Raw genomic sequence first — 14,967 nt, 5'->3', positions numbered from 1 at the left:
GGATTATTCTGGAATAATGGAGACCTTAGGAGATGGCCGTAGGAATCCCCAGAGCAGGTGCTGAGGGGTCACAAAGTTTCTGCTGCTGCCTCAGGCTGAGTGCCCAGACCCATACTAAGCGCTGGGGAAGAACTGCCTTCTTTCAGATGCGGCTGGAGGAGGCTACCCAGAGCTTTGTAAACGGCAGAAAACCGAAGAAAAATTTAAACTGTCATTTCAAAGCTGAGAACAGTTTTCTGTTTTGCAAGAAGTGAAGACTTGGAATCTCCCTTAGTTCTTGGAAAACCACCTGCTTAGTTCATTAATGTGATGTAAATTTTAAGCAGAAAATGTTTGAGTTAAATTGCTTATTATAATGTAAGAGGGTGTCTATGTTTTTGCATAGTCATCTCTCTCTTTTTTTTAATATTATATTTATTTATTCATAAGAGACACAGAGAGAGAGAGAGAGGCAGAGACACAGGCAGAGGGAGAAGCCGGCTCCATGCAGGGAGCCTGACATGGGACTGGATCCCAGGACTCCAGAATCATGCCCTGGGCTGAAGGCAGATGCTTTAACTGCTGAGCCACCCAGGCGTCCCATCTAATGAGGCATTTCATGCTACAAATTTCCCCCAGTGCTGCTCCTTTTGCAACATCCCACAAATTCTGTCATGTGTTCATTTTCACTCAGGTCAAAGAAGAGTTTCTAATGTCCCTTTTAATTTCTTGTATTACCTATGGCATATGTAGAAGTATGTTACTTAGTTTACAAGTATTTAAGAATTTTTTCAGAGGTCTATAATTGATTTCCAATTTAATTCCATTATAACCAGAGAAAATACTTAAAATGACTTTACTCCTATAAAATGTATTGAGACTTGTTTTATGGCCCAAAATATGGTCTACCTTGGTAAATTTTCCATATGTACTTGAAAATGCGTGTTTGGCTTTCTTGCACCATATACAAAAAAACCCTCAAAATGACCAAAATGTGAGATCTGAAACTATAAAATGCTAGAAGAAAACATAGGCAGTAATCTCTCTGTTATCTGCCATAAAAACATTTTTCTAGATATGTCTCCTTTGGCAAGGGAAATAAAAGCAAAATTAAACTATTGCAACTACACCAAAATAGAAAGCTCTCACAGAATTGAAGGTAATCATCAGCAAAACAAAGGGACAACCTACTGAATGGGAGAAAATATTTGCAAATGATATATCAGGTAAGAGGTGAATACCCAAGATATATAGAGAACTTATACAACTGAACACAAAACAAGTAATCCAATTTAAAAAGGGTCAGAAGACATTTAATGACATTTCTCTAAAGAAGACATACAGATGGCCAATAGACACAAGAAAAGATGCTCAACATCACTAATCATTGGGAAATGCAAATCAAAACCACAATGAGATATCACTTCATACCTGTCAGAATGGCTAAAATAAAAAATACAAGAAATAAGTGTTGGCCAGGATGCAGAGAAAAAGGAACCCTTGTGCCCTGTTGGTGGGAATGCAAGCTGATGTAGCTAGCCACTGTGGAAAACAGCATGGAGGTTCTTCAAAAAATTAAAAACAGAATTTCCATATGATCCGGTAACTCCACTACTGGGTATTTACCCAAAGAAAACAAAAACACTAAATCAAAAAGATACATGCACTCCTATGTTTATGGAAACATTATTTACAATAGTCAAGATAAGGAAGCAGCCCAAGTGTCCTTCTATAGGTGAATGGATAAAGAAGTGGTATATAGAGACAACGGAATACTACTCAGCTGCAGAAAAAGAATGAAATCTTGCCATTTGCAACAATGGAGATGCATCTAGAGGGAATAAGGCTGGGAAATAAGTCAATCAGAGAAGACAAACACCATATGATTTCACTCATATGTGGAGTTTAAGAAACAAAACAACTATAAAAAGAGAAAAAAACCAGACTTTTAAATATAGAGAACAAACTGGTGATGCCAGCGGAGAGATAGGTGGGGGAGGATGGGTCAAATAGTGAAAAGAATTACAAATACACTTGTGATGAGCACTGAGTAATGTATAGTGTTGAGTCGTTATACTGTACACTTAAAACTAACATAACACTGTATATTAATTATACTTGAATAAAAAAAGGAAAACGTGTGTTTTGCTTTTGTTGGGTGGAATGTTGTAAGTCAAGTTCATCGATAATGTTCAAATCTTCTAAATCTTTAATGATGTTCTATCTTCATGTCCTATCAATTGTGGAAGGAAGGGTAATGAGATCTTCAACCACACTTGTTTGTTGTTGGTTTTTTTTTTTAAAGATTTTATTTATTTGACAAGGAGAGAGCACAAGATGGCAGAGGGGCAGAGGGAGAGGGAGAAGCAGACTCCCCGGTGAGCAGGGAGCCCCATGTGGGGGGCTAAAGGCAAATGCTTAACCAACTGAGCCACCCAGGCCCCCCTTCAACCACACTTGTGAATTTGCTTATTTCTCCTTGCTTTAGTCTTTGCTTTATGTATTTTGAAGATCTGTTAGGGACATAAACATTTATGATTTTTATATCTTCTTGATGAATCGGCCCCTTTGTCATTGTAAAATGACTTTATCTCTATGGTTTCAGCCTTATCTGACATTAATATAGCCACCCCAGCTTTCTTCTAACTAGAATTTGCATGTTTATCTTTTTCCATTCTTTTATTTTTACCCTAAGTATCTTTATATTTAAGTGTGTTTCATGTAGGCAGCATATCATTTGGTCTTGTTTTGATAACTAACCTGACAATCCTTATCTTTTTTTGTTTTTGTTTTTTGAGAGAGAGAGAGAGAACATGCACACATGTGCATGGGGGCGGGTGCAGAGAGAGAGGGAGAGAAAGAATCCTAAGCAGGCTCCAAGCACAGCGGGGAACTCGACTCAGGGCTCGATCTCAAGACCCTAAGATCATGACCTGAGCCAAAATCAAGAGTCAGATACTTAACTAACTGAGCCACCCAGGCACCCCAAAATAATTAGGTTTTTTTTTTTAATTTTATTTATTTATTCATGAGAGACAGAGAGAGAGAGGCAGAGACATAGGCAGAGGGAGAAGCAGGTTCCCCACAGGGAGCCTGATACAGGACTCGATCCCAGCACCCTGGGATCACAACCTGTGCCAAAGGCAGACGTTCAACCACTGAGCTATCCAGGTGCCCCCATAATTAGGTTTTTTTTTTCCATAATTAGGTTTTAAGTCTATCATCTTGCCATTTGTTTCTATTGGTCCTATATGTCCTTTGTTTCCTTTTTCTGCCTATTTGTAGATTAACTAGCACATTTTATGATTCTATTTTCTCTCCTTTACTGGCTTATTAGCTATAATTCTGTTTCTTTATTTTAATGGTTGCTTTAGGATTTATTGCGCACGTCTTTAACTTATCACAATCTACCTTCAAGTGATATTATACCATTTCTCATACCGTATAAGAACCTTACAGTGGTATGCTTCCATTTTCCCCCTCCCAGCCTTTATCCTATTGTTTTCATGTATTTTACTTTTAAATTATGTGGTAAACCCCATAATACATTGTTATTTTTGTTTAAGCAGTCAATTATCTTTTGAGATGTTAAGGAATATAGCGGTGCTGTGAGAGAGGCTTTCTCAGCCTGTGATCTGCAACCTACCCTGGGACCGAGAGCCAGAAAGTGCCTGGGGCCCCAAGCCTTTCTCAAGAGCTTCCTATTAGTATTTCTCAGCCAGCATATGAAGCATGAGAACCAGCATAATGACAAAGATCAGATTAAGGACACTGCCTTCCTCTTAAGCCTACAGTTTCTGATGGCCTCAAGTAGTTGCCCTCTGTTAAGGAAGAAAGAACTGCACTTAGAGCAACCAGTAAATAACTGAAATTTCAGAATGCTGAACTGTTTAAATGAGATTTTATGAAATATTTGGCTGTGGTTACCCAGTCATATAGCTGGCAGGAGGCCAATAGCTGGAAGCCTCCTAAGTGCCAGCAGGACTTTTCTGTCAACAAGACCGCAAGTCAGGCCTGTAAACTGGTCTTGAACCACAGGATTCCATCTGGTTGCCCCAGAGTCTGGCATTTGACTTCGCTCCTTTCAGCACAATCCCCTCCTCCAGGCCAGCCTTCTGGTTTTCTGGGGCCTCATATCTATCATAGTGACCAAGTTAGACCGGTGGCCTTCTCCACATTTCCCACACCAGATTCCCCTCTGCTACTCATTACAAGATCTCCCCGACACTATTCAAGGGCTAGGGGCCTGCCTGCTGGACTAGATTTACATTAGGATCACCCCCCAGTCTCCACCCTGCCCAATGGCAGGCCAATCTCCAGGTACCAGATTGTCTAATCGGGCCTGAACTGCTGCCATCACCACCCACGTATTGAAAGAGGAGACTTCGAATGTCATGAAATCCACCTGCCTACCTGGGCAGGGTCCTCCATGCGTGGTCAACTACTAGTGTTTCTCTCAATTAAGTAAGGTGTCTCCGAATATAACTTCCACCTGAGGTTCTATTCTGAGATCTTGTCAATTTAAACAGGACTTCCCTACTTTCCCCTCTACCCAACCACCCTTCAGACGGAAGACATCTCTGATCACGTGTTCCTTTTGCCTTCTCTCCTCAAAACCAAAACATTTTTAGTTGAATTAAACTTAAAAACAAATTATTGAGCCCTACTAAGGATATGTAAGATAAAGCTAGACCCAGAGATGGAAAAGTAGGAAGAAGGAATTCTGATCTCTGCAGTAAGGAATTTTTTTCCTACTTGATGGGAAGTGGAGTAGAGCCCAACTCAGAGGACTCTGAAGCTTATGCAATTTTGTGGCCCTCTTAAGAATTAAAAAAAAAAAAAGAAAGAAAAAACAAAAACCTCCCCACACACAAAAGAGGGACGCCTGGGTGGCTCAGCAGTTGAGCGTCTGCCTTCAGCTCAGGGAGTGATCCTGGGGTTCCAGGACATTGGGCTCCCTGCATGCAGCCTGCTTCTCCTCCCTCTGCCTGTGTCTCTGCCTCTCTCTCTCTCTCTTTCTGTGTCTCTCATGAATAAATAAATAAAATCCTTAAAGAAATAATACAAAACTGCAAATACACACAATTTTTTTTCTTGAAATAAGAAAGGAAATCACAACAAATGAAAAACTATATAAACTCTAGAAACAGAATCATAAAACCCAGAAAAATTACTTATTTTCATAAACTGTCAGACATATATATCTCTTTAATAATTTTTCCCTTCACCTTTTTTCAGTCACACACTCTCTGGTTGCTCCTTCATATAACAATAAACTTGTGAAATAATTTTTTAAAAATATTTTATTTATTTATTCTTGAGAGACACACAGAGAGAGGCAGAGACACAGGCAGAGGGAGAAGCAGGCTCCATGCAGGGAGCCCGACGTGGGACTCGATTCTGGATCTCCAGGATCACACCCTGGACTGAAGGCAGGTGCTAAACCACTGAGCCACCCGGGCTGCCCTGAAATAATTTTTTATAGGAAAAAAACAGAAGGATAATTTAGTCTTTCCTCTACCATGTTTGATCAAAACTTGCTTTTCATTGACAGTTTAGAAAAGTCTCTTTCACCTTCTCCAGCTCAGCTTCACAATTCATTATTTGTAATGTTATGTATACTGTTGGATTTTTCCCAAATTTGGGGAAAACTGTCAAGTTCATTCCATATCAGAGCTATATATAATTTCAGGGACTTTCAAGTTTTCTTGTGTGGTGACTCATCTTATTCTTTGAATTGACTACACTCACTATCCAGTTTGCCACCAATATTTTTGTAGTGGCTTATTGTGAGTTACATATGCTTTTATGTTATGTCAATGTTTTATATCGATAGCAAAAACTTGGTAAGAATCTATATAGCTGTGCTTGGGAGATGCCATTTCAGGCTGAAGAGCAGTCTGAGCACAAACAGGCCTGGAAAAGACAAGAGTTCCATGGATGAAGCCAAGGGTATGTGGATGGTGGCAATGGGTGATAAGATTAGGATATTAGACCAGGTGGGAAAGTGGAAAATCGTGTCAAACAAAGCCAACGTGTAACGACAGATTCTCATGCCTTTAAGCATAAGAATCAAAGCTTCTGATGGATCACTGAGAATAAGAAAGCCAATGTAGTGTTAAGTCCATGAGATGAACCTTGGAATGAATCCTAACGCTGCCAAGTACCAGTCTGTGAAACTCTGCGGCAGCAACACGACTTTACACAGAAACGACTGCAAGCCACGTGAATGGATGTTCTTAAATCCTGCTACAAGTACCTCCAAGTCAACTTTCCCTTAGCCAAGTCCTGAAAATACCCCAGCCATTCCCACCAACCAGACTCGAGGAAGTACGAGAGAAGGGAAGCTGAAGTAGTAAGGGAAACCAACCCCAACTGACTGCAGGTAAAACATGTTCTGTAAATTTTACAAAAACATATGACCACATGAACACATTGCTAGGGACTCTCCCAGGGCCATGCAAGGGGCCAATGTAAGTGAGGAGCCCAGAAACTTAAGTTTCTCTAGTTTCCTAGTACATTCAGCTCTTGGGTGAGAGCAGAAAACAAAAACCACATACACACTATTTTAATTATCTCCTGTTGAGTAACAAATCATACCAAAACTTAGTGCTTTCAAATCACATACTTTTATGATCTCAGGATATAGGGTTGGGAACCCAGGCACAGCTCAGCTGGGTCCCCTGCCTCATGGTCTCTCACAAGGCTGCAGTCAGGGTGTTGGCCGAGGCTCTGCAGTCTCCTCTGAAGACTCAACTAGGGGAAGAGTGGCTTCAAAGCTCCTTCATGTGGTTGTTGGCAGGACTCACTTCTTTGAGGACTCAGACTAACTGCCTCACTTCCTAGTTGGCAGAGGGCCAGAGACCACCCTCAGTTCCTTGCCACATAGGCCTTTCCAACATGGCAGCTTGCTTCATGAAAACCCCCAAAAGAGAGAATTTGCTCACAAGACAGGAGTCACAATCATTGAGAGACATGGAAGGGACATCTCATTATCTTTGCTGTAGTCTATTGGTTACAGGCAAGTCACTAAGTTCAGACATGTGGCGGCTCCAAGAAGCAAGCTGATCTCTAGAATGATTCTCAGTCTCCCTCCACTGGCAGGGACACGAGGCAGGACACAGCTGGCTGGGCGGCCCACAGGGTGGGGCAGGAAGTTGGAGTATCTCTTACAGGCTGTGGACACAGGAAGTGGTGGAGATGGAATGCCAGACTCCAGTCCAAATGGCTCATGCTGAGACCCAGTTCTCAAAATGAGTCATTAAATGCAGGACTGGGACAGAAATCAAAGCCAAGAACAGAGGAACATGAGAGCTGGACAAGAAGTAATTCAGGTAGTCCTTCAGAGAAGTGGCCAGCACTGCGGCACGCTGTCTACCCATCCTCAGCTTATCTTTGCATGGGCAGTTGGTCCATTAAGAGGCTGGGATGTGACAGACGGACAGAAAAAACATAATAAAGAGTTAGTAAGTATGTGGAACAAACAGTTCCCTGCTTTTTCTTCCTCCCCTCTCTGGAGACCTTTTTTTTTCTTTTTTAAGATTTTATTTACTTATTCATGAGAGACACACAGAGAGAGGCAGGGACATAGGCAGAGGGAGAGGCAGGCCCCACGCAGGGAGCCCGATGTGGGACTCGATCCCGGGTCTCCAGGATCACACCCTGGGCTGAAGGCGGGTGCTCAACCGCTGAGCCACCCGGGGATCCCCCATCTGGAGACCTTCTGAGTGCCACTCGAACTCTTCTTCTTTCAACGAATATTACCATGTTCATCTATTCAGCCAACAGCTGTGTATCGAGCTCCAATTACGGAAATGTATAGAGGTGAACACAACAGATACCTGCCCTTACAGAACTTTCCATCTACCTTCCCATAAAAACTGGGTGGAGAAAACAAAGATTAAATTCAAATTAAATCGGGGTGGCTCAGTGGTTTAGTGCCTGCCTTCTGCCAAGGGTGTGACCCTGGAGACCTGGGATCAAGTCCCATGTCAGGCTCCCTGCATGGAGCCTGCTTCTCCCTCTGTCTCTGTCTCTGCCTCTCTCTCTCTCTGTCTTTCATGAATAAATAAATAAAATCTTTAAAAATTTTTTTCAGGGGATCCCTGGGAGGCTCAGTGGTTTGGTGCCTGCCTTTGGCCCAGGGCGCAATCCTGGGGTCCCGGGATCGAGTCCCACACCTGGCTCCCGGCATGGGGCCTGCTTCTCCCTCTGCCTGTGTCTTTGCTTCTCTCTCTCTCTGTGTGTGTGTGTGTGTGTGTGTGTCTATCATGAATAAATTAATAAAATCTTTAAAGAAAAATTTAAAAAGAATTTTTTTCAAATTAAATCAGCCAATCGGGTTAGTACAAAACCTTAGGAAACACTTTGGAAATCTGAAACTATTGCCTATTTACTCACATACTTCCTCCTTCCAGAAATACTATTCTAGGCATTTACTCAGTCATTGGACAACTACCTCTGGAGCTCCTCTCCTGGGCAGGGTACAGAGGTGACTAGGACCGACATGCCTCTGTCCTGGAGAACTTTCATTTCAGTTGGCAGGAGACCATATGCAAGCAAAGACACCAGAGCTTTGAAGACAAAGGAGGTAACAGGACAGCAGGCACGAGGGGCCTCTGGCCCAGAGGAACACCGAGGCTAATGTGGGGGACACACGGCAGCGCAGCAAAGTGGCTCCCCCCAGGCAACTACAGCCCTTTGCTCCGAATGCACCCCTGACGCCATGCAACTGGCTCACAGACAGGCAGGGGTCTCAGGGCATCACGGGATCAGAATTACGGAATTTCAGCATCAGCAGAGGCCTTAGGCCTTTACTTTATCTCCAGCACTGGGAGGGAGTAAATGGACGACCAGGGGACAGCCCAGCCTGCAGGCGGAAAGCATTGAAAGGACCCTTCCCGTGGCCTGTAAACCCAGTGGAGCCTAATGTGAAGGTCCTGTCTTTTACTGGTGTTGGGGGAGCTGGGAATTAATTGATGGATTTGGTCTGGTTTTGCCCAAGAATTGGAACTGAGTCCCTGCCTTACCTTTTCTTCTCCTTAGATTCAGTGAAATTTTATTCTGTAACAAGTTGCTTGAGCTAAAAGCCACTCACCATACAATTCACCCCCTGCAAGTGTACGAGGTCAGGGGTTCTCAGTACATCCACAGAGTTGTGCAACGGTTATCACGATGAATTTCAGATCTTTCTCGTCACCCCCAAAAGCAACCCCACGCTCCTCAGTAGTCATGCCCCCTGCCCCCAGCACCTCCAGGCCCTAGGCAATCACTGTCCTGCTTTACCTTTCACTGCCCACCTGAAATTATTAGGTCACATGCTCTGTGAGTCACAGTTGTGTCACTTAACAACACTTCGCAGTAGCCACAAACCTTCGACAAACAGGTAAACGTGTGAGAAGAACACCAGGCTTCGCGGTGAGTCACGAGGACAGAGCGTGAGTCAGACTCCGGGATGACAAAGCCCGAGGGAAGCAGCTGACAGAGGCGGGCACCCCGGGACAGCAGGGTCAAAGGCCAAAAAGCAGGTGCGGGTCATGGCTGGGGACTGGCGAAATGCCACCGCGCCGGCGGCCCTGGGCTGCACCTTGGCAGCCTCCCCACGAGCTTCCCGGAGGCCCAGGGAGACCACCCCACAGTGGGATAAAGCTGGGGGGCTACGCAAGGAGAGAGTCCCCCACTTGCCAGCTGTGTGGGCTTGGGGGCACATTCCCTGGTGAGCCTCACTCTCCTCGTCGGGAACCCCGAGGGCGGGGGGATGGCGGCGCGGGCCCCGGGACACCCCACTCTGCGGCGCAGTGACACACGGCGGGACCCCCAAGGCTTCCCCCAGTGGGGCCCGGAGGTCCTGCCTCCCCACCCCTGCCAACGCCAAGTGCGGCTTTAAAAGAATGATCACGTGATTGTGAGAGTGGGGTACAGTCCTGTGGCTGCTCCAACCTCTGCAGCTCTGCAGCTGGGCCCCAGCCTCCGCAGGCCCCGGACCACCCTGGCAGCTGGGGGCACAGAACTTTCTAATGAGCATCCGTCCACCTTCCCCGTCACCGCTGTGCCAGGCTCTGGAGTGCCTCCTCCTCAAGGGAGGAGCCAGGGTCTGGACTCGGGCTCTCCTTCCCTTGACCATTGGACCCACACCCCACACTCAGGCTGTATGGGCAGCCAAGCACCCCGCCCTGCCCGGTCTTTTCCCACATCACCAGCATCTTCTCCCGAGGAACTGGATTTTATACGTGCAAACACACACACAGACACCCCCTTTCCCTGTTGTTGGCTCTTTATGTGTCACCAGAGCAAACACTCAGAGCCTATTAACCTGACCTGAAAGAGAAGCTGTAAATTGCCTTGCCCAGGGATTGCAGACCTGCCCTGAATACACCCTGGGAGGAAGGAAGGACTACCCCGCTTCCTGAGTTTTTCTACCCAAATTCTTTGTCCTAAGACAAATACATCCAGTCCCACCTCCAGCTGCCTACCAGTGTCTCAGGGTAGGAGTCGGGAGGCTCTCGGAGCAGGCCTCAGCCCGAAACTCGAAACTCGGGGAAGGAGTGAGGCTTTCCTGGTATCAGCCAGGACCAAGGAACGCAACTCCAGCCAGCCTGGGCCACAAAGGGAATGTATCGGCTCCCCGGCCAGCCAGGGCAGGGGGAGCACTTCCAGGTCACCTTTGCTCTCTCCATTCCCCCCTTTCTGCTTTCACACATGTTGTCCTTATTCCTTTGCTAATGGAAAGCTTTGCACAGACAGCCAGGGAGCTGGCGGGGTAACTCCAACGGCCCCATTTAGCAGCCCCAAGAAATAACCGCTCCCCTCCCCTAGCCCCAGAGACTCCAACAGGCCCTGCTTGCTCACGTGCCCAGCCCCGCCCCCCACCCCTGGTCTTGGGGCTCCGACCATCTCCAGGAGGAGGAGGATGGAGGAGAGCATTCTGGGCAAAAATAGTAGCTACGACAATCCTCTACATGGCAGCTGTTTTCAAACATGAGAAACTTCTCCTCTCTGAGTAAAAATACAGCCCAAATGCTCTAAAGTAGAGGAAGAGTCTGGAAGGCCAAGAATGCTGCCGAAAACAGCCGTTCTGTAAATAAAGCGCTGTGTGCTAGAGTAGGACAAGGAGCCTCCTGGAAAGCAGTTCGCAACGGGCCACCCGTGAGCACGCTGGCATCCCCTGACCCTGCCTGAGGAGCCCCTGTGCTCACCCAGAGGGAACACGGTTACTTTAGCTTGGGCATCCTTGCCAGGCGTGGGAAGAAAAGGCAGGCATCTCCCACATCCGACTTCGGTGCTCTCTCCACCCCCGACCTGACCCTCCTCCTCCGGCGTGACCCCTAAAGGCTGCCCAGTGCTGCAATCACCCCCTCATTGGTGAAAACCCCACCGCCTGCTAGAGGAGGAGGTCCACCTTTGGTCCACTCCAGGTCCACAAGGAGAAGAAGGACTGTGGGTCCTCAGGTTCTGATCCAGACCCCAACCACAAGGGGTATGGGACAGCTTCCCCCACAACCATGGTCACCGCGGAAATAAACGCATTCTTGGGGCACCTGGGTGGCACAGTCAGTTGAATGCAACTCTTGGTTTCGACTCAGGTCACGATCTCAAGGTCATGAGAACCAGCCCTGTGGTGAGCTCTGTGCTCAGAGTGGGGTCTGCTTGAAATTCTCTCCCCTTCTCCCTCTACCCCTCCTGCTTCTGTTCCCTCTTACTCAAATAAATAAATAAATCTTAAAAAAAAAAAAAAGAAGTAAATGCATTCTTTAAAGACAAATGAACACTTCCTGTTGTTAGCACCGGGGCTTTGCCCCTACCCTGAGGAACAGTAGGCTCTAGCCCCACCCCGATCCCCACATGCTGGGGAGCATTCAGCTCTCTGTACCCTTCTTGAAGCTTCAGATATTTTGTTTTTAGGATTGTTGTGGTTTTTTTTTTTTTTTAAATATTTGTTTGTTTGAGAGAGAGACCAGGAGTGGGAGGGACAGAGGGAGAGAATCTCAAGCAGAGTCTGCGCTGAGTGCAGAGCCCAAAGCGGCACTTGATCTCACGACCCTGAGATCATCACCTGAACCAAAACCAAGAGTCAGATGCTTAACAGACTGAGCCAGGCGCCCCAAAGCTTCAGATATTTTGAGTGAGAGCGCCAACCGTGTGCGAGGAAGTGACTGGTGGGAGGTGGTGGGTCAGCATGGGATGAAGAGGATAAACGGAGGAGCAGTAACAGTAGCCAACACCAGAGGAGGAAAATCAGAGCAAGAAGAGGCACAGGGGGAGCAACGATGACGACGAAGAAAGCAACAGCCGCCATTCCCTGAGCTCCTCCTGCATGCCAGGCTCCACGCGCTTCACAGGCATCCACTCATTTAATGCCTTGTACATCTTAAACGTGGAGTGTCCCCCAAAGGTTTTTTTTTTAATTTTTATTTATTTATGATAGTAACAGAGAGGGAGAGAGAGAGGCAGAGACACAGGCAGAGGGAGAAGCAGGCTCCATGCACCGGGAGCCCGACATGGGATTCGATCCCGGGTCTCCAGGATCACGCCCTGGGCCAAAGGCAGGCGCCAAACCGCTGCGCCACCCAGGGATCCCACCAAAGGTATTTTTTAACTGCAAAGAGAAAGATAGTACCTTCCTGAGGTAGAAACCCAACAAACGTGTTAAAACTTACCAGGAATTGGATAATACCGTCCACTATTGGCACCATAAGCCCCCGATGTGATGCACTGAGGACAGACCACCTTTTCTGTGATATTCTTGCCCCAAATCCACAATCTCATTCTAATTGTGAGAAAACATCGGACAGACCCAAACTGAAGGAGCCGGCTCTTCAAAAGCACTCTTCGAAGTGTTAAAGTCGTAAAAGGCAAGGAGATGTGAAGAAACTGCAACAGATTAGAGGAGTGCAAGGAAAAATAACTTCTTGCCATGTGGGGCCTTGAACAGGATCCTGGAACAGAAGATGGGCATTAGTGGGAACAAACGGTATAGTTCAAGACCTGTCGTGTAGGCAAGAGAAGGTTGGTTTCCCGTTGTCGGTTGGTCCAGCACTGATCGCGACCACTGCAGCTCGGTTATGTACGACGTGAACCTCAGGGAAAGTCGGGGGCGGGGGGGTACTCCTGTACTACAGCTGTTCTGTACGTCCCAATTAATTCAAAATTTGAGGTGTTTAACTATTTTTGCATTTAACGTTTTCTAAGTGCAAGATTTCTTTTTTTTTATTAAGATTTTATTTATTGATTCATGAGAGAAACACAGAGAGAGGCAGAGACACAGGCAGAGGGAGAAGCAGGCTCCCTGCGGGGAGCCCCATGCGGGACTCGATCCCAGGACCCCGGGGTCACGGCCTGGGCCGAAGGCATATGCTCAACCACTGAGCCATCCAGATGCCCCTAAGTGCAAGATTTCTCCAAACAAATCAATCCATCTCAGAAGAGCGACTTAGTGGATTGGTCTACAGGAACGAAAAATGCCCAGACTCTGGCTAAGGCAGAGAATATTCTGTCTGCCATCTTGTTAGCAGTTCACCCCAGCTGGGTTTTTACTGCTCCAATAGCCCCTACCGGCCAAGGAGGTCCTCAGCGGTGGGTGCTGGACCGGCACCCATTTCAACAGGCATTTCTGCAGTTTCTGGGGGGTGTGACCGCGAGACAGGCCACCTCCGACCATGACATGCTCTCTCCCCTCCCAGTGTCATGGGCCAGTGGGCTCACAATGAGGTCGTTCTGCACCTTCCATCTTGTTCTTCCACCCAGCAGGACTCAAGGAGTGAGAAAGTTCTTCGCTTTCTCGACTGCATTGCACCCCACCCCCACTTCATTCCTTCCATGGTGACTCACTTTTGGAGGCTTTCACAATCAAATAAATAAAGGCATTTCCCATCCACTTTTTAAAGCTCAACAACTTCATCCCTCCACGTCCACCACTCCTTTCTCACACCCCACAGAGGAAAAATCAGTGTGACATTATTGCTAAGTGGCTGTGGTGTGCCTACGTTGGATTATCTTCTTTACCTTTGTGCTTCTCCGGGTTCCTCCCATCTCACCCACAGATCAGAGGCTGCTGCTGAGAATCTGTAGCCCCCGCCTCCTGGCTGACTGCAGTCCCAGGAGCAGGCCCAGGGGTCCTCAAGTTTCCAGGGAGCAGAACAGACGGGACTTGCACCCTGTCGCTGTGCTAGACTTTGGCACCTGTCATCTGGCTCCTGTGGCGTCGCCTAGTTAGGTGTCCTGCTAGGCCCCTGCAAGCCTGGCCCTTGACTTGACTGTCTTTGTGCCAAGCCAGCAAAGTTCTGTTCTCGTTCCCTTCTGTCCATCCCCACAGACTGGAAGTAAATCACCCAATGATTAGTTAACACCTCATCGTTGTGCCACATTTTGCAAGGAGGTGGGGCAAGTGGAAAAAGGAATTCTGACCCCAGTGCCTTGAACCCTTGGACAAGAGGAAGAAGAGCCCAGGGGGCTATTGCTTCAAAGGAGGGGAAGGCTGGGCCTTTCTCTAGTGTCCACGGACATCTGGGGTGGGGCCAGGCGAGGCCGGCAGGGCTGGATCACTTCCCGCCCATCCAGGAAGATTTGGCCGCTGGAGGGGTGCTGCGTGGGCAGCGTCTATGAATGGAGCCCAGAGCCCCCTCCAAGGCCACCTCCCCAGCTGCTGAGCTTTGCACAGAGGGCTGCACGGCGGGAGCATAGGGCGGAGGGAAACTGTTCCGTCCCAGGCCCTTCAGGCTGGTTCCAGTTGTCACCAACAGCAGACCAACAACCAGGAGGACAGGGAGGTCAACGTGGCAAAATCTACAGAGGTCGGGAATGACGAGAAACAGGGCTGGGGCCTCCTGCCTGGGCTCAGGAAAGCGGACAGTCCAGCGCTGGCCTCCTCCCCCTGCTCAAATCACCTGGAAACGACAACGAAGGGATAAGAAAATGAAGAAACCCAAGGCAGCACTGGTGACAAAGATGGTACCATCGACGGAAAGATGGGAAATACATGCAGTTGTATTA

At 47.3% G+C, this 14,967-nt stretch overlaps 1 protein-coding gene across 9 annotated transcripts in view; it reads right to left on the bottom strand.

Moving 5' to 3' along the window:
* B3GNT2 (UDP-GlcNAc:betaGal beta-1,3-N-acetylglucosaminyltransferase 2) overlaps positions 1-14,967 on the bottom strand; it is a 270,923-nt gene that overhangs the window by 70,723 nt on the left and 185,233 nt on the right. The window contains exon 1 of one of the 9 annotated variants that reach the window (XR_012003592.1): positions 12,636-12,948. The exons of 7 other annotated variants lie outside the window; for them this stretch is intronic. The gene's annotated coding sequence lies outside the window, so the exon portion shown is untranslated. Of the gene's footprint in view, positions 1-9,076; positions 9,665-12,635; positions 12,949-14,967 lie in introns of those variants that run through there. One more of the 9 variants, XR_012003597.1, reaches the window with a different exon arrangement.

The sequence above is a fragment of the Canis lupus genome, chromosome 11 (assembly GCF_048164855.1).
Source record: "Canis lupus baileyi chromosome 11, mCanLup2.hap1, whole genome shotgun sequence".
Taxonomy (NCBI): Eukaryota; Metazoa; Chordata; class Mammalia; order Carnivora; family Canidae; genus Canis; species Canis lupus.
Note: the sequence above shows the minus strand (reverse complement) of the source record. Positions and strands in the feature narration are given on the sequence as shown.